Consider the following 16,232-nt stretch of genomic DNA (forward strand, 5'->3'; position numbering starts at 1 on the left):
GGGCTGAGGTGCCTGCTGCAAAGAAGATGCCCACCCTCTTGGGTGAGAAGGCACAGCCAAATGGGTGGGTAGCAACAGGGAGGATGGGGATAGAACTGGGGGTTTTAGACAAAGATTGTACAGGAGCAGGTCCTGATGGGTTGACCACCACTAGCGAGTGGCCACTGGAGGAAGAATCCGATGATGACAACATTGATCCTGTCTCTTCTGTGGCACTACCATCACCCCCGGGCCACTGGGTTCCTCAGAGTCGGTTGTGTCATGACTGGAAGTGTCATAGACAGATGCATCCGCAATTAGTTGTGCCCTGTCTCCCTCACTTGCTTGGGCTGAATACAAAGAGGAAAAGGGTCATCAAATGTTCCTAATCACACTTGAACAACAGCTGCGCTTATCAAACATTACCATGACGTCACGTAGGTACCAGCACAAAAACAACATCAAAGTACCTCTTAATGTGCCATACCACGTGCATGCCATCTGAACTGTCAACAGTTGCCCACAGGAAAATCAGTATCTCAGACAACTACAATTTCATGGCTGCGGTTGTGCAATCACAGTAACCATTGAATAAGTATGAGACCACATCACCTTCCATGCTTTGCCTCATTGAGCATACCTCAGTTACCTGTTGTCACACAATAGTAGGCCAATGCCAGGGTAATTCCCACAGATCCCACACAAGGTCATGCAGACACATATTTGTCACACACACAATAACACAACAATAAAAAATGATGTTCCTAAAACCTGCAATGTTGCTGACAGCAGTACAGTAGCCTGGAGTAGGTGACATGGAAATACTCATGTCAACATATCTACAACGCACATTTCACCATGTGCAATTTGTCCTAATGGAGTCATGGAGGTAGTAGTAATGCTGCTCAGATATGCCACACATTTGACATGGAAATGTACACTGTAGACAAAATGTGCAAATTGTCAGGGAGATATGTCTCGACAGTTTACAACACAATGAATAAGCAAGTCCCAGGGAAATCACCACTAATGTCTGGCACCCCTTAAAATGACATACTCTGATTGCATCAGTATGCACCATTAGTCCTTTGTATGTTGGAGAGGCCCATAAATTTGCAAGTACTTGTAGAAGACCCTCAACATGTTGCCCAATGGGAAGCTACGTCACTGTCTCCATTTTGGTCCTGCAAACCCATATATCTGTGGATGAATGGTTGTCCCCAACCACATGTGATTCCAACATAACTGCAAGTCACTCCATGATGCATGCCAATAGTCATGTAACAAACCTTCCCCATTACACATGTGCAGTTCACTTTTCCACATGATGCCACATCAATGGCATGGAAATGCACATTGTGGGTAAAAACTGTAGTCCTAACTGTCATGCCCCTCATTCCTAATGCAGTTGTACATGCCAAATGACAAGCTATGATGGGTGAGGGTATGTGTGGGCCTATGATCAATGGTGACATGCTTATGTCTGTGGCACTACATGAAATGTAGACCCATGGCAAATGTCCTATTCCAAACACAGGTTGTCATGCCCATAAATGTTAGGGAATACAGAAGTCATACCATGAGCACAGGTAGGCCATGCATAAAAAAGCAATGCACTCATTTTGTCAAAAGAGAAAGGGACACAGACTAACATATTGACACAAGGAATGTTGGCAACAGTGATGGTACATGAAGCATGTCAATAGACATTCCCCATTTACCAAGGGAAAATATTGATCTGTAGCTGCACCCAAAGAACAATGTATGCCCTGTCACATATATGATTGCCATTTTCACATTACAGACAGTAGTGAGGCACCAGCACTTGTTAAACACAGAAGACAAGTGGCCTCTGGGGGGCAGATGCCAAGTTACTCATTTGATCAGAAACATGGCTGAGGACAATGATCCACCACTTCTTTTGTCTTTGGCCTGTAACACTGAGGAGTAGTGGTCTGTAGTGTCAAATTTACACCCATCACAACAACAAACATTAATTGATGTATCAATGTACACAGCCATGTGTTGTCTCTGGAAAGCAAATTGTTTGTAGATTGTAGACAGTTGTGTCCTAGGTCCCTGGGCCAATAGTCAAGGCACATCAGTATGCACCACATCACATATCTACAAAAACAGTTAATCATCTACTGTGTCACACTTGGCTCATCCCTAAGTGTCAGGGTGACATGCCTGAATCATACACATTAACTTGCAAATGTGACAGGCAGGAATATGCCCTGTACTTACCCCCTTGTGGCTGCTGTGTTCCTGTTAATCGCCCATCTAGCTCCGGGTATGCGACGACCAGGAGGGGGGCCATTAGGAGGGCCATAGTCAGACATGCACTTCACCCACGTTGGGAGGACAGCTCCAGCTGGACTCCTAAGATCTTCCAGGCCTAGCGTCTCAGGTCCTCCCACCTCTTGCAACAGTGGGTGCTCCACCGAATGTGGACCGACAGGGTCAGCATCTTCTGGATGATGGCTTTCCATAACTCCTTCTTCTAATGGGCATTTACTTGTATGGATGCAAGAGACAAATCAAGCCATTACAATCACAAGTTTTTGCCCAAGTGTCTGTGTTACACACATCAGAAACACCAAGCAAAATATGGTCACTTTGTCAACACACCACAAGTGTAAAGCACAATGCCAATAAGTACAGGGACATGGCTACACTCTTTTATATCTATCTGCAGACTAACCCACTACCCTGCTCATGGCCTACAATGACTAAGCAAGCCTACTGACATCAGGTAGCCCATGCTCCAGCAACATATACTGTGATGTGAGCCACAATGAAACACTACACACCTATGCAGCTTTTGAAGGGTAAACTCCTTAGGACTGACTGGACCAACACATTGACACTATGTGAGATTGACTCACTGCATACAGTCCCTACAGGCAACTTCCATAGTACAGACTTCACCCTTACACTTGAGTGAGAATAAACGGGCTGGCATGGTGGATACAGAAAGTGTCTTCCTTGTGCATGTGTGGACACATGGGCTACCAAATGCAGACTCATGCCACTTTGGGCGGGGGTTAGGGTGTTCTGTGGTACGTACCTGTACCACAGAACACTCCTTTGGACATATGTGTCTAAACTACAGAGATGGCATTCGACATACAAAGGTATGCATTGTACAATCTCTGCTATGTAACTAAGCTAATGGTTCACAAGTCATGGACTTCCAGGAACCTACACATTGTCTGCACAGTGGGTTTATAATTTGTGCAATAAGCCTGGAGAGGACAAACACGACTTCTGTGAAGGTGACAACAGAGTTGTGGGAGTAAGGGACCTATCATGAGTTAAAAATACACATTGACAATGGTGCAAAATGAACATGTGGACTAGTTCAGGAATTTACCTCAGTTCCCTTTCCTAATCTCGTCAACGGACTGAGGCATTCAGGGCAAGTGTTGCAACTAGAGCCTCATATTGGCCACATGACAGGATCTGCTGGTATACAGGAAGCGGGCACAGGGCCACAGTTGCATAGCCACAGTGATTCTCTACCAAAGCCTGGAATGTGTCTAATACTGGGAGATACATTTGGCAGGCCTTGGGGACTGCAGGCTGAACATACAGAACCTACATGTTACTCACATTTCCATAACTTCCATGCATGACAATACATCATGTGTCCATCAAAAATGTGGCTTGTAGTTTGTGTGGCAACCTGAAGGGCACAGTGAGTCATGATATGACTTCCAGACAACAGTTTGTCAAGACTAGATGTGCGGTGAAAGATCTGTGGCACAATACACATTGCTTACAAGATCCTCAAATGACTCAGACAAGATGCATACACAGCTCATGCTGTCATGCACATACATGTTGTTTAACATTTACAACCATCATAAAGAAAGGAATGTCATTGTATGGAAGTAAAGTCTCCTTGCCTTATTCTTTGTATCCAATACAAGGATGATTTAGGACCCCAAAAACACTAATCCAACACAATGTGAATGAACACAACATATAGTACTGGTCACCAATACCTGCACCATGTATATCCCATTGATGCCACACAGACTGGAACAACAGGCACACAAGAAGTCTAACTGGCTCACAGGGACACATTGCCGCCTGTGAGGAGGGAAAGGATAATGATAATAATGATCATTTATATAGCGCACAATTTATATGGCTGAAAAGAAGCTGATGGAGAAAAACTAGATGAACCTAGCAACCTTAAACCGCATTGGCTGAACTGGAGAAAAGCCAGGCTCTGAGCAGTTGTCTGAGCACAGAAGATTAGCTTGGCTTCTCAACTGAACAGGCAAGGTGTTCCAAAGTTGAGCTGCCAAAAACATAAATGTTCTTCCCCCAACTTGTTCTCCTACATTTACATAGCCAAATCATCCTGGCTCTGGAGGATCTTAATGAACTACTGGGGGTATACAAGGTGAGATTTTCCTTGAAATATTCTGGGGCAGCTCCATTCAGTGCTTTGTAAAGGGCCTTGAACTTCACTTTTTTCCTCACTGGCAACCATGTAGCTATTTTAAAGTTACTGAGACTGACAGAAATTTGGGTATCTTTTTCAAACGTCTGGCTGCTGCATTTTGAAGACATTGCAATTTATTTGAAGAATACTGATGAGCTCCTAAGTATAGACCGGTATATAGTCCAATCTGGACAAGATTAATGCTGTGACCACTGTTTTCTGCAACTCAAAAGGCAGCTACATCAGGATTTTCCTGATCTTAAGCATCAAACAGAAGCAGGAGGACACTAGTGTGTTTATTTATGCATTAAAAAACAAACTTGTGTTGAATAGGATACCCAGGTATTTTACCGTAGATACTGGAGTAGGGGGAGGTCCCAGGAAATGAGACCACCAGGTTTGGTTCCATGAAAAGAAGTTATTTCCAAATAAAAGTACCTCGTTTTTAGATGAGTTAACCATCAAACTGTTTTGACTCATACATTTTACGATAGCCCTCATACAATTGAAGAACCTCAGGGCTGTCTCTTCTGTATTATTAGCAATGGAAACAATGAACTGTGTATCATCAGCATATGTAATGGGGGAGTAGCCAAAAGAATGAATAAGTTCTGTCAAAGGAGCCACATAGATATTGAAAAGAGTCAGGCTCAAAAACGAGCAAAATACATGATGCATGGTAACAATATAATGTCACAAAGAATTTCTGACTGGATAGACATGACACACAGTACACTTCCCAGCTGACAAGTACCTACGGGTCACTTGTGATCCCCATGGTTGTCAACACACGTGTCCACAACATGGATTCGAGTGAAACCCAACTATCTGCTACACAATTGCCCCTCAAAATGTGACTGTATTTTCTGAGTGCCAAAAAGACCTTTGGAGGTGGTGGCCCGTGCACCACCGCCAAATGTCATCTGTGCCCTGCAACACCCTACACCAGTGGTTGTGTAGTAGGATCTACATAACAAGACAGAATAAGGATGCTTGTGATGATCCTACACATACATTGTATGTGTTACACAGTTTACAGAGCCATATACAGTATTACAATTGCCAAAGTGTAGGATGCCGGCAAAAATTGTCTGTGCAGTAGGTGGTTACAACTGTGGCAGAGACAGCCATAGACAAACTTTGTTGCCTGTGGCAGTTGCAGCCAATGGCTGTGTCCATCCAGGGTGATGACCGCCTACATGGTGTACGTATATTCCATGTTCTGCAAAATCAGTCACTTGACTCCTGACACTGCAGCTAGCAACATCTCCACTACTTGAATGTCTATGTGTCACCTCTGGGAGCAATCATGCCAAGTCCAGCAGGTAAAAGCACCCCGCCTTCTCTCCAGAAGAGCTGGAGAGGCTTGTGAATTCCCTTGTATGGACAGCTCTATGGCTTACCAGAGGAGCAGGTAAGTACCTCATGTGCACAATTTACTCAGTTCAACACCATTGTAGTACCCTCTCCCATGAATCGGCCAGAGATGCTATGCACTGCATACACTGTAACTGGATAAGTAACAGTGTATGCCTCAGACCAGCTTCATTTGAAGTAGAAACAGAGGCTTTTTGTCCTCTGTGTTCACCTACATTGAAAACTTCAATCCTTAAATGCACACTAATAACTACCCGATCCCTTATTAAACATAGATTTGAATTCTTTAACTATATAGAAAAGCACTTGGCAGATATGGCATTTCTAAAAGAAACATGGGCTGATGAGAGCTCTCACCCTGATTTGGCAGAGGCTCTCCCGGCTGGCTACTCTATTATGAGGTTAGGCAGATGTGGTAAACAGGGTGGGGGGGTTGCCATAGTTTTTCAGGATTTTCTAGAGATTCTCTGGGAACTAATTTCTTTAGTTGGGGGCGAGTCCATGTTTTTTAGGTGCAAAATCTTAAACTAATCATATTTTAATGGTCTGCTTCTGTACAGATCTCCGGGACCTAGGGCTCCCTTTTTGGACAATCTGGAGAAAGTGCTTGATCCATTTATGCAGTATCCATATTTTAAAATCTTAGGTGACTTAACTATCATTGTGACAATTTGACTAGCAATGAGACAAAGTCACTTTTAGATATTTTAAACTGGTTTAATCTTCCTCAACTGGTGAACTCCTCCATCCATAATGGGGGCCATATCTTGTATGTTAATTTCTCCAATTTGCCAGGCTTGAAGTTTGATGAGACTGTACCAATTTCTTGGTCCAGTCATAAGGTGATGAACTTCAGCTTTGGAATTGTCTCATCGGATTAATCCACCAAATCTCGGGTAAATATTAAAGCCTAGAACACAATTTGTATCCAGGCATGGTAAATACACTTAATCAGTCTTACTCTTTTGTTACAAAGTATACCCCACTCACAGCAGAGATCTTTGCAGAATGGATCAGAATAGCTATTACTGGTCATGTCCCATTAAAATTTGTCAGGAACCATAGGGTAAGGCCTTCCGCCCCTTGGTTCTCTCAGGAGCTTAAGGAGTTAAAATGTAAATATAGAAAAAGAAAAGCTGTGGAGGCAGGAGTATAATAAGGTAGAGAAAGGGAAATATAAAATGTGTATCCAAGACTAAAAACGTCTTATTATGTCTGAAAAAACTATTTTTTTCAAAGAAAATATTGGCAGCTAAGTACTCCACTAGAGAGCTTTTTAAAACAGTGGAGCTCTTACCTAGTCTTCACCAAATACCATCACTGGCTTTGATCAAGGGTTCTGTAATCAACTTGCCTGTTTTTTTTAAAACAAAGTTGAGGATATTTATGGCAAGCTGAAGGACAATAACATGAAGGTTGGCCTGTCCCATTGTGTGAAGGGGCAGCTGGTGCCTTGTTCCCTTGTATGTATTCCTTTACTCACAGATGACAGAGTTGCCAAACTCATCGAGAGATTAAATCGGGTGCTCCGTCGGATTCAGGCCCTGCAAAAATCTTGCATGACTTTAAGGAAGCAATTGTACTAATGTTACAAATCATGTCTTGTCCCACCAAGGTACCCTGGGAGAGGGGGGGATGTGACAACCTACTGTCTACCGTCCACTGCCAGAACTTCAGACCATAGAAGAATGCCAAATCTTCCAGTTATACCATCTAAATAGGCAAACAATAGTGGTCTTATGCCGTCAGTTGGAGTCAGATCTGATGCCAGCTAACAGTAATCCATACTGCATACCCACTGTACCAGTCATGTCAGTATTGCACTTCCTGGCCACAGGGTCCTTCCAGCATAAAGTGGCCAAATCTGCTGGTATGTCCCAACCAATGTTTAGTCTGGTGTTGAAGGATTACCTCTCAGCAATGTTAAAACACATTGACAGCAATATTATGTTCCCCTGACCTCAGGATTTAGCCAATGTGAAGGCTGACTTTTATTGTTTTGTCCTCCTCCTATATGTGGCTGGGGCCATTGATGGCACACATGTTGGGTTGGTGCCACCGCAGTCCACTGAACAAGTCTATTGCAACAGAAAGAACTTCCCTTCCATCAATGTGCAAGTTGTCTGTTTGGCAGATCTTTACATTTCAAATGTGTGTGCCCATTATCCTGGATCAGCCCATGATTCCTTCCTAATGTAGAACATCACCATACACTAGCTGATGTCACAGCTGCACCCAGAGAAGCCCTGGCTAGTTGGTAAGTCACGTCTGTTCTGACTGTGTGTGAGCAATTTCAGGTTCTACAATCATGAAGCGAGTGACTCATTCTTGCACTTATGTCCCATTCCCTAACAAGAGACACAGCATATCCAAACTGTCCTTGGATGTTGACGCCGCTGATGAATCCAACTGCACCAGGGGAAGTCTGTTTCAATGAGGTCCATGGAAGAATGCAGCAGGCAATAGAGTGGGCTTTTGGGGTCCTGAAATCCAGATTCTGCTGTCTGGACAGGACTGGTGTAACCCTATTCTACTTACCCAGGATAGTGTGTCAGATCACTGTGGCATGCTGCATGCTCCACAACATCGCCCCGCTGCGGAATATCCTATACATCCCAAATGAGGGAGAGCCTGCAGTGCCACCAGGTGAGAATCCTGAAATGCCAACTGAGAATGACAATGGTGAACAGGAAGGAGCTGACCTGTGAGAAGATCTCATCCACAGCTACTTCTCATGTGTGTATGTCATGTGATGTCATGAGTGTTACTGTGCAATGAACTGTAGTTGTAATAATGTGTGGAGTTGAGTGTTTTGGAAACAGCTTTTGGCAATATTCTGCCAAAAGGCTGCTTGATGAGATAGCTTTTGACACATCCCCACCTGGATGATGTTGCTTTTTTTGTGTCAGTTTCTCTGCAATGTACTTTGCTTTCCAGATGCTTGTTGTGTGACTTGTGTCATATGTGTGGTTTCATGCCTATACTCCTTGTTTTGTTAGTTGTACAGGCACCGTCACCATGACATCTTCATGTGGGCATTTCAGAGTTGTGACCTTGGCAGGTATGTGATGATGTTTTGACTTATGAAGTGAGTATGGATTGTTCCAGGTAGTGTAGGTTGCAGAGTTTGGGTGTATGAGGCCTGTGCCAAGATAGCTTGCCACAGTGTTTGGATTGGAGTTCAGAAGTGCCCATTTGACTTGTTTTGTGTGCTTTGGTGGGCCTGATGCATCAAGTGTGTTATCATGTGGTCATCAAATATGTAGTCCTAGCTTGTGACCAAGTCATTTTCTCTTCACATTGGCTAAACACTCTTTTTGTATGACCTGTATGTAGCTGCAGGTGAGTAAGCGTCATTTGGGAGTTCACTAACAGACGTATTGGGGCATGTGGCCACTGTGCTGTTGGTTGGAGTTACAAAAACAGGGAGTTGCAGTCAGGTCACTCTCCCTTCTTCACACACATGTCAAATGTTATCCCCTCAGATGAATAAACTTAATTTGCTAGTTCACTAACACATGTATTGAGGCATGTGATCACTGTGCTGGTGGTTGGAGTTGCAGAAGCAGGGCCTGCTGGGAGTTGCAGTGAGATTACTCTCTCTACTACACACACTTGACAAATGGTATCCCCCAGGTGAGTAAACTTCATTTCGGAGTTCGGTAACAGATTTATTGGGCCATGTGACCACTGTGCTGGTGGTGTGAGTTACTGAAACAGGGCTTGCTGGGAGTTGCAGTCAGGCCACATCCTATACTACACCCAATTGACAAATGTTATCCGCCCAGGTGAGTCAACTTCATTTGGAAGTTCACTAACAGATGTATTGGGGCACGTGACCACTCTGCTGGTGGTTGGAGTTACTGAAACAGGGCCTGCTGGGTTTTGGACAGGTCACTCACTCTACTACACACACTTGACAAATGTTATCCCCCCAGTAAAATGCTGGTGGGTTGAGTTACTGAAACAGGGCCTGCTGAGAGTTGCAGTCGGGTCAATCTCTCTACTACACACACTTAACAAATGTTATCCCCCAGTAAAATGCTGGTGGTTGGAGTTACTGAAACAGGGCCTGCTGGGATTTGCAGTCAGATCACTCCCTCTTTTACACACACTTGATAAATGTCAGTAAATTTCATTTGGGAGTTGACAAAAAGGGTTCTTAGGAGAGATTAACTCTGGGCTGGTGTTTGGAGTTACTGAAACAGGGAGTTGCAGTCAGGTCACTCTCTCTACTCCCTAACACTTGACAACTGTTGTGTATTAAATATCTGTTTGTAGACTGCATTTGGATTTGAGCATACATTTTCATTTTGAGACATACCATGGATCCTAAAATGTGTTTTTGAAATTTTGAGGTTTCCAGGCCCCATTTGCACATATGGCATGTGATGGCCCTTGTTAACTGTGATGTTGGGTCCAATGATGCACATTGACAGTGTTTAAACTCAGATCTCTAGGTATTGAATGTTGGTGAGGTACATGAACAAGACAGTGGGTAAAGGTGAGCTATGAGCATGCATGACTGCATTTTTGTGGCATTTTTTGTTTTGTACTATAACTTACTAGACTCCACTCCCCCAGATATTCCTGTCAAGCCCTCAGACCGCAGGGTGGCCAAGACCTCCTCCCATGGAAAGAGTTGTAATGGGGCACTGGGATGGTAAGCGGCAGTCTTCTTGGTCTGCAACTGGTGTCTGGAGACAACGGAACAGACCGTGCCCCTGAGGTCATTCCACCTCTTCCTAATGTCCTTTTATGTGTGCAGAGTGGTACCTACAGCATTCACTCTGTCCATAATCCTGTCCCACATTTCCATTTTCTGACTGAGAGGAGTGTGCTTGACTTGTGCTCCAAACAATTGTGGCTCTACTCTTATGATTTCATCCACCATGACTCTTAACTCATCTTCTGAAAAACGTGACATGGTGGAAGAAAATAAGGGTGACACAGATTTACTTAAGAGGAGGAAGTGCGATAGGGTGTGAATGTACAAAAGTTTGTGTAGGGTATTCTATAGGATGGTGATAAAAAGGGTGCCTAATCTATTGACTCTACAAAAAAAGGTGCTCTGGCTTTTTTGTCTTGAAGCGGAAATGCAAAGGATTGTTTTCTGTGAAGGGGTATGTTTTATAGCCTGCATTGTAGGTGTGTCCACTTAGCCAATGTGTGTCAGCTGTGTTGTTTTTTAATTCATCCAATGTGTAGCTGTCTGCTACTCTGCTGACCACGAACCGCTGTAGTTGACTGCCATTGACTGACTGCCATGAGGGAACTGCCACGGTGACTGTGTGTTTGTAATATGCTTGCTGGTTGGCTGTGGCGCTGACGGCCCTGGAGTTCCAGCCACTTATATCCAGACCACTGTGCTGTTGGCGGTCTGATTTTTTTGTTTGGCGGTCGGCGGTTCTGCCTCTATAACTCAATGGTGGTCTGACCGCCAAAGTCGTAATCAAGACCTAAGTAATTATGTTATAGCTTCCACGCCATTGTTACTATCCTTACACTATCAACTTCACAAGCAAACCTTAAGATGGCCATAAAAAAAATCGAATTCTGAATGTCTCTCTCAGTTCGTTATTAATAAGCTATTAGTCACTACAAATGACTACATTTATGACTGTTTGACCTTTTTTTCTATAGTGTATCCAAACAAGCTGGTAGTACATACATATATGGCCATAGTACACCATATTCTGTTGTTAGCACTGCACTTATAATAATGACCACACTGTCAGTCCTCATTGACCTGATTGTCAGTCCACTTGCGATGTGCTGAAAGTCACCCTTCAATTTTCTACCTTATGTTAACACAATCTAATCATAACTCTTGTAAATAGTCAGGACCCCATTGTATTCATACGGAATGTCACCTGTTTTCGTTATGATATGAAAATACTGTGATTCAAAGGACAAATTACACTGCAAGGCATTTCTCACTTGTTTGATTATCATGTGCTTCGATTCCAACATTGCCAATACTATTACCTTTTCTGCCATATATTTCTAGCCTATACTACCATAATCCGATGAAATCAATGATAACTATTTTTGGCTTAACCCTTTCTGATAAGGATACCTGCAATATGGTTGATCAAGTTTCATTCACATTATACAAAACCCTGTTCGAACACAAATCTTTTGTGACTTTGGTGCCTGCTCACACTACCTTATGAGTTTCTCATAACATCACCCAACACGGAAAATACAGCAGCAGCAAAGGTCACACAGGCTCCATCTACAGATCACAAAATATAGTTAACAGTACAGGAATTAGTAATGTAGCCTGAACTAGGAATACCCCAGTACTTGGCCGGTAAGCCCCTCCATTTACCCTCTTCTCCATCTTCGCCAACTATGTCAATATTGGTCTGCTCCACAAACTAAATTTCCAAATCGCATGTGTGAGAAAGTGGATTGTTATTTGGGGTTGGTAGACGACCACCTCAAGTAATAGAAAGACAATCCTGTCTGGGTGAAACCCAAAAGTCACTAAATAAGCCTGAGCTCACCCCCTGGTAGCTATGGCACAGAGCAAATAAGCTTAACTTCGGGCATTGCGTAAAGTATTTATGCATTATGAAAACAGTAATAAAGTCAAACCACCAAACAAAAACCTCCAAACCGAATTAGAAACATGGTGTAAATTGTAATGAGACAAATGGCACCAAAATGACATGTTAAGGTTTCAGGTGACAATAGCGCTGAAACCTATGCACCAATGATACTTTACAATAGCATTAGACCAGGACTGAGGTGCACTTTGAGGCTGACCACGATTATCTCAATATCAGATAGAACATGCAGAATGGCCCAGTCAAAGATTTTACCTTTGGACTATGAATGCAAACAGAAGTCAGAATGTCTCTCAGCGGGGTAAAGCAGCAAGCTATATCCGGGAAGGTCCCAGGAAAGTCGGACAGAAATTCAGCAAATTCTACCTCTGGACTTAGGTTCTAAAAGGAAGCTCGGTTTTCTCTGTCAGGGCAAGGTGGAAGGCTGTATCAGAAGATGGCTTTACAGGATTGAAAACCTTTTTGCTGGTGGCGAGCTGAAATGTTTTGCTGTTGCAAAGAAACTCTAAGTGGAACAAACCTGTTTCTGCCCGGTGAAGTCCCAGTTCTCCATCAGCTGAAAGTCAGAATCTTTCAAAGTCCCATAACTTTGCAGCCCCTTTTTCCTCAGATCTTTACGTAAGGCTCCCAAGCTACAGGAAAGGCTTTTAGAACCCTGCACAAAGGCCCATGCAGGTCCAGTTGTGATTGGGCAACTGGTCATCTAGGAAAAATCAGTTCTTCAGCTTGTTGTGTCCCTTTAACCATATGGTAGGTTAGCCAACTGACACTTAGAGTTCCCATCCTTACCCTGGGCACAGGAGGGAACAGACCCCAGTCCTTCACAGGTCATATCAGTCAGTCTCAGGTTAAAGCAAGCAGGGTTCAGATCCTTTCTGATCTCCTGTAGGGGCAGAAAGTGTTCTGAGAAGGTCGGCTTGGGGAGTGACATCTGTGGTTGACACTAGCTAGTGGGTGAGGCTGATTTCTGGCTCTCCATAACCAACAGAGTGAAATTTCCTGGGGCAACCCTACCAACCTTTGCAATAGTTCCTGTTGGCCCTACTGTAAATAATGCATTTTATTCCTAAGATTTAAAATGGGAAAACCCTTTGTCATTTGTGCAAACTTTGTGCAGATCCTGTGTGCCGACCCTGAGGTATGCCCAGGGAAATGAGTGACTTGCTCTGTGGCCACTCAAAACTGTTTCTGGGAGTAGCATCCCCCCACTGGCTTTGGAGCCAGCCTGGCTAGGACAACAAAGGCTTGTCTTTCCTGAGACTTACTAACATATTTCTTGTGAGTCCCTTTAGAAGATAATGAATTTCCTGGAAAAAAGTAATTTTCCTGAAGTTTAAATAAAACATAAATCCCCACCTATAGTTAAAAAACGGCCATTTATTTATTAGGCATTACAAATTATTAGAAGAGATATGTTGAAATAATAAGAGTATTATGTTTATTCTTTTGTATTAGTATTATACTTTGATGGCAATTAATGTTACTTTTATTTATAAATGAAAAAAGGATGTTAAAATATTTTACAATTAAATTGTATATATGTTTTATTTTTTGTCAGATTTATTTATAACATTAAATTATATTAACTTATAGTTTTAACTAATTTAAATAATTTAATTTACCTTTTTACTACTGAGTTTTATTTTAAGTCCCTACTTCCATTTCTTTAGATGGGAGCATGTGGCAGTGCTAGTGGTTGGTCATGCGTGGTGCATGACTGATTCTAGGTTTGGGTTGGATCAATTTACTACTTCTTTGGATCCATTTTGACTGTGGCAAGTTTAGAAGTGCAATTTATGAATAGCAATGGGCTTACTCTTTTGTGGGTGGATGCATGTACTTCATAAACTCCTCCCTAATACTCCCTGAACCTCTCCTTAGACCTCTCGAAACTCCTCCAATTTAGTAGTTAGTATGCCCCTTTTTCCAGACACTTCACCTGTCCCTCCCACATTTACTTCTAAGTAGTAAACGTATATGTGTGAGAACCTCCCCATAGAAATTATAGGAGAAGTAGAGATGTACACTTGTAGCTTTGTAAATAGCATTTTGTAGCACCCTAATAGCACTATTGTGGTACTACTAAATGTACTACAAGATGCAGATTGTGAATAAGCCCCCGAGTGTGTAGCAGCACAATATTTCACATTGGCTACAAGCCACACCAGTTTGATTACTAGGCTAAGATCAGAGTGAGAAGGAGCAGGGAAAAGAGGTAAGAGCAAAGTGAATGATCAGGAGCCGATTAAAGGGGTAGAAACAGGAGAAGAGGTAGGAACTGCATAACACCACATCTACCCTCCCCAGATGCAAAATTGATAAGTAAGACAGACTTAATAAGCCTGAGGTGGAATCTTCATCATCCACAAGAACACCATCAGCTGCACCACATCCATGAACACATCATCCTCCAACATGGAACACCTGTCTTTTAAGCTACACCTCACAGCCAACTTCACGCTTAGTGAGACTCTCATCTGCAGACCACTGGGTCCGCATACCAGCTTCACTGACACCATCACAAACTTCGACACACCACTCACCCTCAATGCCAGCAATTACATCCTGCTCGGAGACCTGAACTTCTACCTGGAATACCATGTTGATCCTAACTCAAAAGGACTCATCAAAGATCTTGGAAGCCTAGGCCTCGCTCAACAAAGGATCTACCCATATCGCTGGACACCTTCTGGACCCTATTTTCACTGCATTCAATGACACTTGAGTCCAAGATCCACACCAGTTCCTGGACAGACAATGCTCTTGTCAAGTTCAGCATCCCCCTCGTAGTCCAATGCACGCTCAACACCACCAGACCAGTCTGCTTAAACTACAACAGCATCGCTGACAAGGACTGGGACACTACCCTCAACACCCACCAAAATGACCACAGCAATAGCCTCCTGAAAGCCATCAAGGATTTCAACAACTGGTTCACCACCTGCGCTTACTTCCTGCCCCCCTCAAACACAGATATACATGAAGATCCAAACCCCAGGCCAGCTGGTAGAAAGAAGAACTCAGACTGAGGAAACACCACTGCAAAAAACTGGAACAAAATTAGAAAATGAGCCAAGACAATGCAGAAAGGAGCATGTTCAAATCTGCCCTGAGACGATACCACCTAATGATTCAGATGACCAAAAAAGCCAATCTGGGGGACCATACTGATGCCTACACCAACAGAAGCAAGGAAATCTTCTTCATTGTGAAAGATTTCACCTCTCCAGCATCCACCTCAACTCGATCACTCCCTCTCAGGACCTCTGCAACAATCTTTCTCAATTCTTCAACAACAAAATCACAGCCATTTACAGCAACTTCAATCTGCTCCCGGGCCTGACACACCTCACTAAACACCTCCTGATTTTATCCAAAGAGCCAATGCTACTTACATGGCCCATCATCAACTCAGTAGAAACCACCACCACCATGAAGTATATCCACTCAGTGGCCCCATTAGGTCCTGCCACACAACACCTACTCCGGATGACAGCAGTCCATTGGTGCCATGCTCACACCCATTCTGAATGCCTCTACCTTATCAGCTACCTTCTCAGATGCTTGGAAACATGCAACTGTCCTCCTTTTGTTGAATTAACTCTCTGCAGACCCTTCCACGTTTGCCAACTACACACAGATTTCCATGATACCATTCTCGGCCAAGGTCTTTCACCTCCACCTGACTTTGGATGGAGGAGACGCGGCGGCCCTCATCCTCCTGGACCTCTCCGCAGCATCTGACACAGTCTCCCACCCTATACTCATTCAATGCCTACATCACATGGGAATCCAAAGACACACACTCCCGTTGATCTGCTCTTTCCTGACTAAAAGGACCT

Source organism: Pleurodeles waltl, chromosome 4_1 (assembly GCF_031143425.1).
Source record: "Pleurodeles waltl isolate 20211129_DDA chromosome 4_1, aPleWal1.hap1.20221129, whole genome shotgun sequence".
Taxonomy (NCBI): domain Eukaryota; kingdom Metazoa; phylum Chordata; class Amphibia; order Caudata; family Salamandridae; genus Pleurodeles; species Pleurodeles waltl.